A 16,680-nucleotide genomic window follows, 5' to 3' on the forward strand; every position below is an offset into this window, starting at 1 on the left:
TTCTACGACCCATAGAAGGCCTACTGTTTCTACGGACCGTAGAAGGCCCATTGTTTCTACGGCCCGTAGGAGGCCCAGTGTCACTACAGTAAATATTAGCCCATGGTTATTGTGGCCTAGTTTTAAAAAGAACTGCACTGACTACAAGCAAACAAATAAACAAGACAACAAGGAAATAAATAAGCAAGCAACTTATGCTAGCCTATCACGGCTGTTACACATATTACATCCACTGGGCATCAAAGTTGGCTACCAGTGCAAATATAGGGAACAAAGCAGCATATCATATACACTAGTTGTCAAAGTTGGCGACCAGCGCAAATAAACGCCGCAGCAAAACAAATCCAGAACTGAAACCACTTCAGAAGATCTCAAGAAACAATATCCTGGGTACCCATAATGCTGGCAAGATGCTTAGCAAGCTTATTAACTTTCTCTTGTTTGGCGCTTAAATCCTCCAGCACTTGTTGTGCACCAGAAAATATGCATCTGAATTCTGCAGGGACTTCCTCAGTCCTTCAGCTTCCTGTCGCAGCACATCTGATCGATGTCTTTCAACTTGAAGTTGAGACTCAATAAGACGAACTGATTCAGGCAGCGAGTTCGAAGAGCTTGTGCCAGTAGTAGTGGCCAGCAACTCGAACACTACATCAAGACAGGACTTTTAGGTTCCCTCACTGTCATCAAGATAGTTTTATCAGCTTTCTTGGAGACCAACAGGGATGTCTCACTATCTTGAACCTTATCTGCATTACTTCCTTTACCATTGGATAACGCGGTACTATTCTCCAATATTTTGTCCGCATTCTAAAAGAGAAACAAGTAGACACATCACTTGTTTACCATGTTGTATATGAAACTCATTTTGGTAAATGAGTTCAGTAGTAAACTGGACAGGATAACAGCATGAACTGAACATATATCTATGTGCCATGGTCACTTTATGGTCTATATCATTCTAGTTTTTGTTGCCAAATCAACATAGAGACACAGTTCAAATAATATTTGTTCAAGACAAAGCAGAATAGACAGAATATAAGTGTGGGTAACTATAGAGCAATAACAACACTTGTAATGTGCATGACATGAGAACATAACTGTTTATTCAATTGAAATTGAAATCAACATAGAGCAGGTTACAATAGCAAACCAGTTAAAGAAACGGGTTTAAAACATACCTGTTGTGCCATTGGAGTTTCAATTCCATCCTTCAAATTTGAAAATAGTTGGTATGAGTAAATACAGTAATGCAAGAGCAAAGGAGTATGAACCATAGCTACAGAACCTGACCTGAGAACAAATCTTCTTCTCCTTTAAGCGTTGAGTTGGGATTCGGAGTAGTGGTCCTCGTGCTTTGGGCACTGCAGTTCCCTTACTAACCGCTCGTGTTTGGGTGCTCTATGGTGGAGACGGTGTTGTGTCAACTGGAACTGGGTTACTATCTGCCGGGGTTGGGGTTAAAAGGGGTGTAGCTGGTTCTCTGTCCAACTGGGTAGGGGTACAATCTGCGAGAATCTGGGTTATGTGGATCTGGTCCTTGGGCAAGTACAACCGTGGTTCTATCTGCATCAACTGGTAGCACTATCTTTTCTGAGGACCGTGTTGTTACTCCCTTAGATACTGCCATCACGTCTCCAATTCAAATGGCTGATAAACAAGAAAAGTAATTGAAAGTATAGACATTGTATGATAGACAGGTGCAATGGATAGTGGGGAATAAAAGAGGGCATGAAATAATTCATATTTATGTTGTCTAACCAAACAGGATAGCATGACACAATTTGACATGCTAACTAAACAGGATAGCATGACACAATTTCACATTATGATGGCTAACTAAAAAAGATGGAAAGACATAGTTCAAAATATGAGACTATGTAAACAGGATGACATGACATAACTATATAATGTGTTTATAAAATAGGTTGGCATGCCATAATTCACATACATTCATGGATAGAATGCCATAATTCTAAATGTGATGACTGTAAACACTAAACATGATGAGATGATATAACTATATGATGTCTTTATTAAATGGGTTGCCATGCCATAATTCAGATAGATGATGTGTATGTACTATGTAAACATGATGGCATGATATAATTCAAATATATGATTTATATAGTAAGCAAGTAAGCAGATGGCAATCTATATATGATGTAAAAACTAAGCAATGCAAGACAACATGCATGACATGGGTAATATAACCCTGCCAAGTTTGAGCATAGACCTCAGGGGGGAAATAGGACTGGTCATCAGTCTCTGAATCCTCCTCTGAGGAGCTCTCCATAGCCAGCAAGATGTCTGCTTCAGCAGGTAGCATTGTCTGCTCTGAATACCTTGTTTTCACTCCAGATACTTCCATCACCGCTTCAAATGGTTGATGCACAGGAAGAGTAGTTGAATATACAAACATTGTCGACAAATGGAACACGTAATACAAAAAAAAAATAGCATGATATAATTCACATACATGATGATTGGCTAAACAGCATGGCATTGCATAATTCACATATATAATGCCTTTGCAACAAGATAGCATTGTATAATTCACATATATAATGTCTTGTAACAAGATGGCAATGCATAATTTACATATATGGTAATTAGACACTGAACAGGTGGCATTCACACAAAGCATGTCTAAACTAATCAAATGGCATAGCAATGCAAGACACCATACGCACGATATGAGCAACATAACCCTGCCAAGTTAGAGCATACACCTCGGGGGGGGGGGATAGGATTGGTCATCTGTCTCTGAATCCTCCTCTGAGGAGCTATCCGTAACCAGCGAGATATGCGCTTCATCAGATAGCATAGTCTGCTCAGAAGACCTTGTTTTCACTCAAGAATTTAACATCACCGTGTCAAATGGCTGATGCACACGAAGAGCGGTTGAATGTACTAACATTGTTGATGAATGTAATATGTAACGAAAAAAAAGATGGCCTGATATAATTTACATATAAGATGACTGGCTAAGCAGGATGGCATTGCAAAATTCACATATATGATGCATGGCTAAACAAGGTGGCGTTGCATAATTCACATAAATGATGAATAAACTAAACAAATGGCATTCACACAAAGGATGTATAAACTAAGCAGATGACATATTTGATGTATAAAGTAAGCAATGCAAGACACCATATGCATGATATAACCAACATCAGCATGCCAAGAGCGAAGACCTCAGGGGGTAAATAGGAGTTATCTTATCCATCTGAATCCCCCTCAGAACATATATCTTCCTCTCGATTACAATCCGAAATGCATGGAGGGGGGGGGCTGCCTTTGCGCCTACCATGGAGCGACGTCTGCATGAAATTATATTGCCACGCAAGGCTCGTCTCTTTTGCTCTACATGTTTAGTTCCATTGTTTACAATAACTGTCATGCATAGGAATAAAACATAGTGAGATTATGTAAGGAGTGCATGCAGAAATCCAGAGTGATGGTAGCAACCTGTGGATAGACTCAAAACCAATAATAGCAGGCAGATAATGGCTTCAGTTAATAAATACAGATAATGGCTTCTTTACTGTTTGTTTCCCACCCAACATGAAACTCATAGTAGACACCGGAGATAAACCAGATAGTAGATAGATACTATTGATAGCAGCCCCGATATGTACCCCACAACCATTTAAAAACTCAAGTTTGACCATTAGTTTGGAGCTGACTCAGAGTCTAATCGGTGAACAGGACGATAAAGTAGGATGTAATATTAAGCGATGCATAACGTAAGCAGACACGAAAGAGTGCGACCTCTCTTGCGGACCCGTGTAGTCCTCGAGGTCATCTGCTCGGTTGATGATGGTAATGCAGTTTTCATGGCTGCCAGCGGCGGGGAAGAAGATCTGAGGCGGCGAAAGACAGTCTGGAGGCCGGATCCCTGCTCTGCTGGACCCTTTTGTCGTTGGAGCACCTGAGCTGGGGTGGACGACGGTGCAGCAGGACCGGGACAAACTACACAAGGTTTTCTTTGACAACTATCTGTAAGAGAAGTAATTCTGTAAGGGCCCGTTTGAATTTGAGGATTCCAACCATGCAGGGATAGGAAATAGACAGGAATAGGATAGGAATGCACGTGCAAAACAGAGAATTTGAAAACACAGGATTTCTGCCAATCTGGGTGTTTGATTCACAACAATTGGAAGATCACAGGATGCAAAGAAGCATGGTGAGATTAAGTCAAACCACAAGAAAATGTACGGTTATAATGCTATTATGCTACTATCTCTTAGTCTTGTGCTTCATGAATAGGAATTTGAAAAGGAGGACAATTGAAAATTAAAATTCCTACGTTTTTTCTTTCAAGGAAACACTAAAGGAACAAATCCGTGTGCTCAGTGGACAATATATATAACATGTAGAGTAAAAAAGAGATGCAACAAGTGTACAACCTCTTTGGCGAAGCCATGTCGATCTCGGCGTGATTGGGTTGGCCGGTGAGGATGCTCCGGCTGACTTTGCTGTTGGAGGAGGGGAAGAAGATCTTAGGCATCTAGAGATGGAGCCCGAGGTACTGCTCCGCTATGATGGAGGGTTCCATCGTTGGAGCAGCTCCGGTGAGTTGTACGACGCCGAGGCTGGAGCAGGACAAGAGAGACAACGAACAATGTTAACCTGAGTGGAATTTTAATAGCATCTCCAATACATGACGTAAAATACATAACCACAAAGTGCTAGATGTAAAATACATCAGCCGCTCATCTCTGAACTTAACTGTCAAAACTGAACTTAACTGTCGAAACTGAACCTAACTGTCGAAATTGAATTTTGCTATCGAAACTGAATTTTGGTGTCAAAACTGAACGCACTAGCAAGGTGAGGCTACACGTCAGTCGATTTTGCAGTCGTTGGATACGAAATCAAGGGCCAGCGGTTCATCTTCAACCTCCACCCCCGAGAGCCGCTAGCCACCACCGGCCAAACAGCAGCCCCCCGCCGCCCGCGGCCGGCGGTGCACCGCCCCGCCCGCCCCGAAACACTCCCCACCATCGGTCCGCCGCCGCCCCGGCCATCCCTCTAGCCCCCCCCCCCCTCGTGCCGAGCTTTTTCTCCGGCGATCCCCACGCCACCGCCCCGCCACCACCGGCGACCACTGCCCCCATCCTGAACCCTAAGATAGATAGTGGGGTACCTCTCCGGCAAGCCCCCTTCCCCGCTGCGGTTGGCTCTTCCTTCACCCCGGCGAGCCCACCCTTGGAAATCGACTGACCCAAAAGTCGATTCAGTCGACTGAAGTGTAGCCAAATCGGAGCAGCATCGCAAGCAAGAGCAAGAGCGAGAGCAGCAGCGCGAGCAAGAGCAATAGCAAGAGCAGACCAGGCAGGGGACCGAGAGCAAGAGCAGAGCAGCAGCGCGAACGAGAGCTAAAGCAGCAGTAGCTCCTACTGATGTGGATGTCGCCACCGAGGGAGGGACGCCATGGAGGAAGTGGCCGGCGACGCCGCTGTGGATGGAGCCGCGCCGTGTCGGCTCGGGACCGAGCACCGGCAGCACCGTGAGATCGAATCAAGAAGAAAATGCGGCGATTAGTGTACAACCTCTTTGGTGGCGCCGATTAGGCCGCAGCTTCATCCGAGGAAACGGTGATGATGATCCTCTTCCGGTGGTGCGGGTGAAGACGGCAGTGTGGGAATGGAGGTGGCACGAAAGACGAGGGGAACGTCGGGGCAGCTCTTTGGAAGTGGAGGACGGGGTGGCTGAACCGGCGGGACGATGAGATCGACGACGGATCCTCATCCGGTACGGTGGATGAGGGACGTCGAGGTGTTGCTATGGACGACATCGTCGGGGAAGAAGCTCCGGCTGGGTGGCGGACGGAGCAGGGTGTGGGGTTTCATCGCGGGTTTTCGCGGCCTCGGGTACGAACGGGTGGGCGGATGGGATGGCAGTGGGGAACCATGGCTTAGAGACGCGCTTGTCCGAAATGTGGGGTAAGTTACGAAAGTACCCCCCGCCGATTTGAGGCGGTTCTTTCGGTTCAGGGGTACCATGGGCATTTCACGTGTCGGGATTTCACAGAAGGTGGGAGTTTTCGCGCGTGTTGTAATTTCGGAATAGCAAGGCGCGGGTTGACATGGAGGGAGTTGTCGGAGCACAATGAGACAAAGATATATCTTAAATATTTCGGGCTAACAAGGCGCGGGTTGAAATTTCCTGACAAGCCTAACGTGTACTGTACCAAATCAATGTGCACTACAAATGTCATTCGAAAGTTTGAATTCATGTTATGTTCAATTAAAATATTTCGCTACGTGTATAATGCATGCACCCTACTACTCAAATGAATGTTTTAGTGCATTCCAAACGTATATACTACCGCTTCAATATGAACTAAATTTGAATAAGATCTACAGTAATGATTGTTGTGAAGTCAAAGCATTTGAATTCGTTTCTCTATTTTAATAAGATCTACAATCATCATTATTGTCAAGTTAAACTATCGTTTGTGTATTATCTTCACAGCACACCACATGATCAGTATCGAGTTACATATGAACTATGTGTACTATATGAACTCGAACTAGATTTTTTGAATCCACTTTATTTTGATTTCAAATCACATTACATTTCTAGCTCTAGCTAGATCTTCATAATCTAAACCATGTCTCATATGTATAATGTGTTTATCACATTATGTATGGTGCCCCGCCCCCTACGCCTACAAGTATTTAGATATGAGTTGCAAACACCACATATTACCACAAATTCAAATAAAATGTGAGAATGTTCGACATATAGTATTGTTTAGATTGCTTGATATTTAGTTGTAAGCTGCAAATGCCGCACATTATCACAAATTCAAATAAGATGTGATATTGTTTGATGTATAGTATGGTTTAGATTGTTCGGCATTTAGTTGTGAGTTGCAAACGCCATGCATCGCGCGTACGTACGAGAGAAACGCGCATCGCTCCGCCCCGACCTCCCACCATAACCGGCAACTCCCCGAAATTTTCCTCCCCCTCGCTTCTACCACAGTTTTTTCCGTCATGGACGGCCCAAAGAATGTCATGCAGCTGCGTCTCTGGCCCGCCCAGGATGAAAAGCCCATTTTCTGTCATGATTTTTTGTCATAGAAGTAGGAGCCCACCACATCTATGATGATACCAGGTTTTGTCACAATTATCGTCATAGAAGTGTCATATGTATGACAGAAAAAAAATCGTTCGGCCCAAAATGTCACGGATGTGTCTTTTTTTTGTAGTGGTGGGCGCGAAAAATGAGGAGACCGAAAAACATAGTTATCCAACTATAAGGATGCCTCGATTTTTGGATGGTCAATAAGACAAAGATCCGTTGAGATACATTGGACGAACCGCGTATTTATGGCAGGTGGCGTCATGGCGGGTTACCACAAATTCAAAGGATGACATCATGGCGGGTTACATAAAGCTTCATAAACAATGAGCAGAAGATTTTTCTTAAGTAATGAAGATTGACATGAACCAGTTCAAATCAATCTAGGGGCTAATGTTGGGGATATAACTATTAGGTATGACCCGCCCAGGAGGGGCCGGTTATACCTATGAGTATTCTTGAAGCCCAAGACCAAGGTTGAAGGTGGCGGCTCAGTAAGGGCCCAAAACCCAGAGGCGATTTAAGTCCCGTAGTGATAAACCGCCATATATGTGTGACTTGTGTTGTCGGGCAAGAAATATTAAGAGACCGAGCCGGACACTGTTTATGAGACGGTCGGGACTCTGTAGAGCCACTAGGCGTCGGCCTCTGTATATAAAGGGACGACCTGGCGGCGATTCAGGGCAAGTAACATCAACTCGAGAGCTAGGTCAAGCGATTTTCTCCCTGGTTATCGAGACATAAGCAATCCCACTCAAAACTGGACCGTAGGCTTTTACCTTCACCGTAAGGGGCCGAACCAGTATAAAACTCGTGTCCTTTGTCCCGATTAACCCCTTCAAGCTTCCTAGCTGCGATGGCTCCATGACTAAGTCCTTTCACTAGGACATCTGCCGTGACAATTCCACGACAACAAGTCATACTCTTCTGGTGTTTTGTCAGATATAATTTCAACACTACAACTTCATCAAAAATGAGAAGTGAAGGGAAGGTTATACATTGAAGAAGTGGGAGTCAACCTTGAACTTTGTGTTCATGCCCATGGACACGATGTAGATCTTATCATGGAAGCTTCTCTTAAATTAATAATTCTCCTATCTTATATCTGGGATTTGGTCTTTTGCAATCGTGGTTCCGACCATATTTTCTCCTTGATTCCATTTCTCAGACAAGTAAAAGCACTTGTCTTCTACAGATCAATGCATCTCCGTAACCTTTATTTTGATCTTCCTTCGAGTATTACCCTCTAGTATCTTGAGAATATCACGAGACTATATAACTTCTTATGAGTTCTTCCTCAACTATTATTTCTCGCCGATTCCAATTTTCCACGGGTTCTGGGTTATTAGTTACTTGAGAACACCGATAGGTGAACTGATTCTGCACTATGATTCTATAACTCTAAGTAATTTTTGTTGCTTACGAGTTTAATAATCCTTCAAGTCATTCCTAGCCTGATCAGCTATATCATTATCGTACTAAAAAATTTAACTGTGCTACCTGGTCCTTCTTCCCGGAGCACAATTTCCAACAATGAGCTAAGTTTACATCGATCGTCCTTGTCTTATCATTTTTTGCCTTGAACAGCAAGCTTAATTTCAAGTTTGTGTTGTACCCTTGGTTCCAATAACCTTTCGCTTCATCATTCCTTTGACTTGATGTCATCGCCGATCGATTACATCTTCATGAAATCTCTCGACAAATGTGTCGTGATCATCATCAACATTCTGAGTTGTTCCAGGATATCAATCGAATTCATGATGAGAAATACCATCCTTGCCCCCTCGATGAATTGTTCCTGAGCCCACCGGCCACAAAATCATCTTTTTCTTGCTGAAATTGTATGACTTATTTTATAAGTTGTTCCGACGGATCCTTTGTGTATCCGAAGTCTGACCTTTCCCTGATGACCATGTCAACACTATCCCGAAGCATGTATGTGGTACTCCGATCATCAACAAGAACATTGGGAGCGCAATGCTAATTATTCTTGATCAATTATCCAAACACCATTGTATGGGTAAACCTCATAAATTCCTTGCCCCTTTGTCTAAATGGTTTAATACTTGGAGCCCTATCATGCTCTGCCTTTCCTTGGGAAAGTTATACTCTAATACTTGGGTATAAACGTCTTTCCTTTCCATTGGTCTGATTATCATAATAATCACATTTTCCTTTTCATTGTTTTGTTTCACCTTTCTTGTAATCTAACTTGTCTGAGCAGAGATAAATCCCTGCTTAAGTAAGCACCTCGGCGTACAACTCTATTAGTAAGACCATGTTACTATTATTGATGACATTCCGGTAACCACCGATGGACGAGAACTTTGCCTATTGGTCCGCCTCGTCTTACGAGTAGGAAAATGGTTCTCTTCATCCCACGCCCTTGGTACCAAACTTTGTTGCCAACATAACTGACATGCTATCCTCTGACCTGCCTTGCTATCATGACCGTTCAAGATGTTAGCGCCTTCCTGCTTTTAACCCACATGGTGGGCCCATAACCCATAGTTCCACAAGATCGAAACCTGACTCTCCTCTATACCCTTGTTTCTAAGGTTATTTCTCACGCTTGGCTTCATATGAAAATCCCGAGCCGCCTTCCGAGAGGCGATCTATTCTGGTATCAGACGCAATACTTATTCCCATTGCTCTGAACCCCTTTCACCCCTTATTTCAGGCAACAAACAATTGTCTACCAGGTTGAAGCTTCTTATTGCACCTCACCTTGCTCTCGATGACTTTCTTGAATTTCAACTCGAGAGATGCCTCTATGCCACGTTCAGTGACATAGTCCCCATGTACCTATCTTGTGTTGAGCTCCGTCCTTCCCGAGTCTTTCCCCTTACTCCACCTCTTAAATCTCGGGACGAGATTTCTTGTAGTGGAGGAGATTTGTAACACCCCAGTGTCATGCTACAGTAACCCTCTATGATTAAGATAATCATTTTTTTCAAACAGTGCTTAATCACCTTTGATTCAAATCTCATATGAAATTCCACTTTCGCATCAAATTCAATTTGCAAGTGAATTTTGAAGTTGCACAAAAGTTGTTGCAAAATAGTCCAACATTTAGCCAAAATTCCATAACATTTAATTGTTAAGGAAAAGAACATCACCATTGAGCTAAGATGGATAGTAGCAATTATTTCATTGCAACTTTAGCATTTTTAATGTCATTTTAATTGTGAAAAATGTAAATGGCATCCCCTGGCCTCCAAACCTTTTGTGGCTGTGCCAAACATTGCATTGTATTTATGTGGACAATCCCATATCTTATAAAAATCATTTTGGCACCCCAAATATTACAAAACCCTTTCTGTAAACGAAAAACAGAAATATAAAAAAAGGAAAAAGAAAAGGTCAGCTGCACTGTGCACTTGGCCCAGCCGCGCAACAGTGCAGCCCAGCCCACCTAACCCTCGTCCCCTACCTATGTTCACTAGGGGCTGGGTGGACGCGCACGCGCCGTCCGTGGCTGCCGATGGCCATGGGGCGGCCATCCGGCGGCTTCCCGGCACCTACTAGGTCGCCCCGCCCCGGACGAACCCTAGCGCCTCCCCACTTTGCCCCCTCACTCTCCCACTCGCTCTCTTTCCCTCTCTCCCTCCAGATCCACCACTACCGAGCGCCGCCATGGACTCGCTGCCATAAAACGCGTGGCCACAGCCATCGCCTCGCCTCACCGCCGTATCCCTCGCCTCCGCCGATGTCGTCTGCTTCGTCTCCGTCCACGAATGGGAGTCGGGCAGCTCCACAACACGCAGATCGAGCCACCCCCTTCCACCTCAGTCGCCGTCGATTTTCTTCCACACCGGCCATCGTCTGCTACTATTAAGCTCTCGAAGGCTTTCCTTAGCCGCGCAGTGAGCTCCTCCACCTCCTGCTCCTCTCCGTTAGCTTCCTCGCGCACTATAGCTAGCTTGCCACCGCGCCCGTTTTCTGTCCGCCGCCGACGAGCTCATGGCCGTCACCGTAGACGCTGTCATGCTCGCCTAAGAACAGCACCGTGCTCCTGGTGCTCCAAGGAGCACAACGAGCACGTGCACGCGCTCCGCCGAGCTCCGTGGCGCCGTTTCTGGCCACGTACGCGCCGCTGCCGAGCTCCGTGGTGCCGTTTCTGGCCACGTACGCGCCGCCGCCGTAGCTCGTCGCCAGCCTTGTTTTTCGGCCACCTCTGGCCACGTAACCGCCACCGTTCGACGCGGCTAGCTCCGCTCGTTCGAACGCGCCCTCTCGCGCGTGAAATGGCCGCCTGTAGACGAAACCCAACGCCGTCCCGTGCCTCCGCCGCGTCTGAAGGTCGCCGACGTTGAGCCGTCGGCCGCCACCAATGTGTCTAGGCACGCCCAACCCCTGGGTCGCTGCCAGCGGGCCCCACAGGCTCCGTTGACTGGGTTGACCCTGCCAACGTGCTAACTGGGCATCCGAGTGCCATTGACATGCGGGCCCCACTGCGTATTTAGTTAATTAAAACATTTTTAAAAAAAGTTAATTAATTATCCCAACCTGTCACTGACACGTGGGGCCCAGTAGCTAATTAGTCTCTGTTTAGTTTTAATTGAACTTAGTTAAGCTTCTAGCACTGCCATATGGGACGCGGTGGTCAGGTTTGACCTGGACAGCCGCCATGTTGACTGATGATGTCACTATGACCTCATGTTGATGTCATATTCCTTTTTTGTTAATTCTGTTAATTTAAACAATTTAAGAAAATGTTTAAAACTTTGAAAAATCATAGAAAATGAACTATAGCTCGGATCAAAAAACTTCATATATGAAAGTTGCTCAGAACAACGAGACAAATCTGAATACGCGATCCGTTTACCGGTCAGATGCCTCTAACTAACTGAACATGGAACATTCCCCCTCCGGTCATTTGTCTGACAGAGGTCCGGAACCGGGAAAACATTCCCGGTTGAATTCCCTCTTCACCTATATCATGTAGCCATACGTTAGGTCACACTCGGCACAACATATTGCCATGTTATGCTTGGTGATGCTACGCTTGCTTTATATTTATTATTTCTTCCCCCTCTTCTCTCCGGTAGACCCCGAGGCCGATGCTGCCCCTGTGATCAACTATGTCGACGACGACCCTTCTTCCCTTTCAGCAGAGCTTCCAGGCAAGCCCCCCCTTTGATCATCCTGATATCATCCATTCCATTCTCTCATGCTTGCATTAGATTTTGCTACTGTAATTGATTGCTCCTATTCTGATGCATAGCCTGCTTTTGTAACCTGCTTATTGTTACCTACTTGTTTATCCTAAACTGCTTAGTATAGGTTGGTTAGTGATCCATCAGTGACCCCCACCTTGTCCTTGTTGCCCCTGCTTCATCATCGATGACTCGATTAACGTGATCGACGACCAGTGCCCGACACCTCACATCACATCAAGCCCCTTTTGTTGCTCGACTATGCAGAGTTACCATCGAGTGCCGAGGGTGGTACCTCATACATCACTCCTGATGAGATCTCTGTAGTGTAGCTATTCGGTCGTGGTCATCAAGGGTGATTCCCCCTTAACCACTTCCGATACGACTTTGTCGTGCAACCCCTCAAGTGTGAACCTCGAGGGTGGTTGCTCTTACGTTCACCTTGATGATTACATCGAGTGGAATCCACCAAGGGTGGTTCCTCAGGGTTCCCCTTGGTGTTAGACACATGGTTACTATGGTTACTATGAATTTACACGGAACCATGTTACTAAAGACGGGTCGTCCCTAAGGGGTACCCGCGCAAGCTTAATTGCGAGTGATGTGGAGTCGGGTTGACCTGGAAGGTGCCCGCGAGATAATTATGAGGCGTGGTCGGGCATTCTTAGCCCTTGCCGCAAGTCCTCGAGATGGGGCGACGGGGTCACATCGATCGTGAGTCTCTACTCGTTACCGCGTGCTCCTAATCCACTATGACTTGGATATTCGATCCGAGGGGCCTCTGGCTTGATAGCACTAACCATCACGTGGGCATAGTATGGGCATTCTGCATCATATGCATTAGCTGAAGCTTATTAGACATCATGCGACTAAGCAGCGCGTGCCGGATTGGACTGGTAAGCACCTGCCTTTTTAAGGAGGTAGCTAGGTCTGCTCACCGGCCGCCCATGCAACATGCAGAAGTTCCCGAGGCGATGTCCCAAGACCCTTGGGGGCATAGGTTTAGTCCGACGTGCTGACCTCTCTATTAAGCCTAGGTCGGGTTGAGGCATATTGTTTGGCCGAGGCCGGACATGACCCAGGAAAGTGTGTCCGGTCGAAGTTAATCGAGCGTGGTGGGTAAGTTGGTGCACCCCTGCAGGGAAGAAAACATCTATCGATAGCCTGTCCTACGGTAACGGACACGCAGAGTTGTATCCCGATCAATACAACTAGAGCTGGATGCTGAGGCATGAAATGGATATGTGGCTCCGGGAGTCGAGAAAGGACCTCGGGGCGTTGACAACAACATAAATATGACTTATGTTATACCACTCTACTCCCTCCTCTTGCTGCAAGATGGTGGTTTCCAGAAGATGCTAGTCTTTGATAGGACTAGCTTCTCCCCCTCTTATTCTGGCATTCTGCAGTTAGTCCACAGATACTACCCCTTTCATTGATACCGATGCATAAGTAGTGTAGATCCTTGCTTGCGAGTATTTTGGATGAGTACTCACGGTTGCTTTGCTACCCCTTTTCCCCTTCTTTCTTCTTTCTGGTTGTTGCAACCAGATGGTGGAGTCCAGGAGCCAGATGCCACCACCTACGACTACTGCAACCCCGAGGGTGCCTACTACTACGTGAAGGCCGCCGACGACCAGGAGTAGTTAGGAGGCTCCCGGGCAGGAGGCCTTGCCTTTTCAATCATGTTGCTTTTGTGCTAGCCTTCTTAAGGCAAACTTGTTTAACTTATGTCTGTACTCAGATATTGTTGCTTCCGCTGACTCGTTCGTATTCAAGCTAATGTATTCGAGCCCTCGAGGACCCTGGCTTGTAATATAAAGCTTGTATTATTTTAATTCATGTCTAGAGTTGTGTTGTGATATCTTCCCGTGAGTCCCTGATCTTGATCGTACACATTTGCGTGTATGATTAGTGTACGATTGAATTGGGGGCGTCACAGGGCAAACCCGACTCGTTCTTCAGACGGACTGGGTGGAGGGAGCGCAGGGAGGAGCGGCCTCCCTCGTTGATGACGAGGGCACTGGTACGGGTGCGGCACCCAAGCGGCGTCTTCTACGGCTCCGGCTTGGCGGGGCGTAGCGCCTGTGACCTAGAGGAGAGCGACCCGGAGCCCAACGACGAGGAGGTCGCCAAACCCATTCGCCGCGGCGTCCAGGAGCTGCTACGGCGACGAGAGAAGGACGGGCGCGCCGGGTACTCGAGGCGTGGCGTGTTTTCGGTCTCGATCTACTCGAGGACGGCCTCGAGGGTGCGGTAGGACACGCCCCACCATTCGTGCCGCCCGTCGGTGTTGTATCGGCCGCGGGGGATGGTGCAGTTGGTGGAGGCGATATGCTCTTCGCGGCGGCACTCGAAGTACTTCGTCCATAGCGTGTGGCTGTCGGCGGCGTACCTCGGCTCGTTCCGCTGTGCCTCCGGCAGCGAAAAGCGGATGCGGGCGATCTCATCCCGCTGTTTAGCCCCGGTGGGCACCGGGGGTACCGTGACGCCGCCAGCGCTCAACTTCCACATGCCCGGCACCCGCATGTCTGGGGGCGCTGGATAGTCGGCCTCGTAGAGGAGGCGTGCCTCAGGCTCGTGGAGATGGCGGCGGCCGAATCCGTTCGCCGCCGCGGCATCATCGGGGTATCGCTCAACCATTGCTCGTCGACGGGAAAGAGGGGGGAGAGTTGTTTTTGTGGCGAGTCAAGGCGAGAGAAGACGAGTTGTGGCGACTGTGGCGCTCACCGGCGGGGAGGTCGGCTTTTATAGCCAAAGCTGGGCAGTGAGAATCTACATGCCGGAAGACGCGTGGCGGGAGCGGGCGGGACGCGACTCACGACACCTTCACTATGCTGCACGTGAAGCATCAATGGAGGCTGACCGGTGCGGCAGCGCGACAACCTTGGCATTGATTCCCGCTGACTCAGCGGGCCCATTCTCGTTCGCGCCAAAATCGGTTTTCCTGGCGCCCCCAGCGCGCCGGGTTCGGCCTGGGTCCTCCGGCGCCAGTTTCAGCCCAAACCGGCAAAAAAACAGGCTCCTGGGGGCGCGACTGGGCCTTTTTTGGGCTCCGGCGCTAAAAAACGGCCTGGGGGCCTATTGGGGACACGGCTGGAGATGCTCTAATTTCTAGGTGTGACGAAGGTTATCAACATATGCGATCCAACTCAATCTTGAACCAAGTATACAAAGCTTAGAGCATCTCCAGCCGCGCCCCCAACAGCCCTCCCCCAGGCCGTGTTTTAGCGTGGGCGCCCAAGAAATGGCCCAGTCGTGCCCCCAGGAGCCCGTTTTTCGCCGGTTTGGGTCGAAACTGGCGCCGGCGGACCCAGACCGAACCCGGCGCGCTGGGGGCGCCTGGGCACGTCGGGAAAACCGATTTTTGCGCGAACGAGAATGGGCCCGCCGAGTCAGCGACACGCCGCTTTGTCGTCCTCATCAGCTCGGTTCCCTCGGGAATCAATGCCAAGGCTGCCGCGCCGGTCAGCCTCCATTGGTGCCTCATGGGCGGTGCAGTGAAGGCGCCACGACGCGCGTCCCGCCCGCTCCCGCCACGCGTCGCCCGGCATGCAGATTCTCACCGCCCAACTTCGGCTATAAAAGCCAACCTCCCGTCGGTGAACGCCACAACTCGCCTTCTCCCTCGCCTCGACTCGCCATAGAAACAACTCTCCTCTCTCTTTCCCGATGACGAGCAGTGGCTGAGCGATACCCCAGCGATGTCGCGGCGGCGAACGGTTTAGGCCGCCGCCATATCCACGAGCCCGAGGCGCGCCTCCTCTACAAGGCCACCTATCCGGCACCCCCAGACATGCGGGTGTCGGGCACGTGGAAGTTGAGTGCCGGCGGCGTCCCGGTACGCCTGGTGCCCACCGGGACTGAACGGCGGGCCGATATTGCCCGCATCCACTCATCGCTGTCGGAGGCGCAACAGAACGAGCCGAGGTACGCCGCCGACAGCCACACGCTGTGGACGATGTTCTTTGAGCGCCGCCGTGAAGAGGACATCACCTCCACCCTCGCGGCCGATACAACACCGACGGGCGGCGCGAATGGTGGGGCATGCCCGGCCGCACTCTCGAGGCCGTCCTCGACTACATCGAGACCGGCAACACGCCGCGCCTCGAGTACCCGGCCCGCCCGTCCTTCTCTCGCCACCGTGGAAGCTCCTGGACGCCGCGGCGAATGGGGTCGGCGACCTCCTCCTCGTCGGGCTCCGGTTTGCTCTCCTCCGGGTCACCGGCGCTACGCCCCGTCAAGCTAGAGCCGCAGGAGACGCTGTTTGGGTGCCGAACCCGCAGTGGCGCACTCGTCATCAACGAGGGCGGCCGCCCCTCCCCGCGCTCCCTCCGCCTAGTCCGGCTGAAAACCGTGCCGGGGTTGCCCCCCGAGCTCGCGGCGATGGCCGCCGCCAACGAGACCGCCCTCAAGTGGGCGA

The sequence above is a fragment of the Triticum aestivum genome, chromosome 4B (assembly GCF_018294505.1).
Source record: "Triticum aestivum cultivar Chinese Spring chromosome 4B, IWGSC CS RefSeq v2.1, whole genome shotgun sequence".
Lineage (NCBI taxonomy): Eukaryota > Viridiplantae > Streptophyta > Magnoliopsida > Poales > Poaceae > Triticum > Triticum aestivum.